The following is a 1,862-nucleotide window of genomic DNA, read 5'->3' as shown; positions in this document are numbered from 1 at the left end:
TCTACTGTGGTCTCAGCCCTGATAACTTTGAGACCAAGGATATCTGTATGTCTGATCAAAGAGCGGTTTTATTCCATCCTCTACCAGTTATTCGCACTTCACCTGTCCGCCGCTGGGTTTTGAATGTCTGCAAACATGTTTTCTGAGCATTTTACCACAGCTTTTATAACTGCCTTTATTCCTCATTTTGACTGAGAGTAGCTGGTCTCCCTTTTTAATCAGACCTGTCAGACTCTCCTGGACTCTGTTGCCCCCCTAAAAGACAAATAAAGCACCCCAGCCCTGGCTAAATGAATCCACCCAGGATTTAAAGAACTGTAGGAAAGACAGGTCTACATGTATTTTATTAGTTGGAAAGATGCAATGAGGACTTATCAAACGGTAGTTAAAAAAGTAAGAACTTCCTTCTTTTCCAACTTAATTTTAGCAAAGCACCTGAATCCGAGAATTCTATTTGAGATAATCGACTCAGTGGTCACCCCCTCCCCTGTCATTTTACTGATGCCTCACAAGAGATGTGAGCAGTTTTTACCGTGTCTTACATGTCCACAGCATAGTTTGGAATTAACGACAGTAAGAGAACATTTGCTCAAGGGCGTAGGTTTGCATATGGATGGTATGGAGCAAACTATCAATATTTGTGCAAACGTCTTAAATAATGTTGGCATTATCTTCTATCACAGATATTCATTTCCTAAAAAACCAGTCTGGCTGTCTTCATCTGAATGACGGGAAACAGCTTAAAACTGACAGTCATCAGACATCTATCTGTGGTGGTGAGGTGACTGGAGTAGGCAGAGTGTGGCGCACCGCTCTTTGCCTGACAGCACGGTCACTTCAGCGATATTACACACAAAAACTATATTAAAACAAGAATTGTACTTGGTGATATTTGCACGGTATTATAAAATATTATCTAAAACTATTGGGGCTCTGTTGTATCATTTTTTTATGATATTTGATATAATCTTGGACTTCTACAACCGATGATAATTTCATCAGCTGCCCCACAGCTGAACACGCACCTCTCTTCTGCGCTCTGTAATGTAATGGTGAGACAGTACTGATGAAATATTGAGCGGAATCTCATTTAAGATTTGAGTTGGCTTGTATCTTTTACAATTAAAAGGTGCTTATGGAATATTCATGGCTGACTAGCACAACACAAATAAATATTTCTTTCTGTATTTCTGTTTGAATGTTATGATCAAGTCTATATCAGAGGTTGTGAAGTTAACAGTTGTGTGGTAGATTTTTTTTCCTTGAAATATTTTGACTTCATTCTCATAATTACAAATGTTTCTCAAAATTTTTTCCAGACAACACAGATATGTGGGATATGCTTGGAATGTGATGAAAGTTTTGAACATGAGCAGAAATCCTTCAATCATCACAACAGAATGCGTACAGTCTCAGTGAGCAAGAACCTTGAAATGTGAACAAGCTTTCTTTATACAGAATAAGCAAAGGTGGGGGCCGATGGCCAATGTTACAGACATTTCGGTCTCAGACTGATAGAAACAACAATGAACAACAAAAGGCCAGCAACCAAAACAAGCGGCCCAAAGGCCTTGGTGCTGGAACATCCTCATACAACACCGTTAGTTATCTCTGTGAACAGAGAGGGAGAACTCTTCTTTTACACAACAGAGACACGGTGAAGTTCAACAAAGTTCAGAGCAAAATTACTTATGGATGAATACAATAAATACTGAGTAGAAATAGATACTGCGTAAAAAATGACCATTACAGTCACTCAGACCTTGACCCGGAGTACGCCCGTTCATCGCTGGCCGCAGCTTTAATTATCATTATTATTCTACTACATTCACTGCTGCTGTTATTATTACCAGTTGTAATTG

This window comes from Melanostigma gelatinosum, assembly GCF_949748355.1.
Source record: "Melanostigma gelatinosum genome assembly, chromosome: 18".
Taxonomy (NCBI): domain Eukaryota; kingdom Metazoa; phylum Chordata; class Actinopteri; order Perciformes; family Zoarcidae; genus Melanostigma; species Melanostigma gelatinosum.
This window is presented reverse-complemented; position numbering follows the sequence as displayed.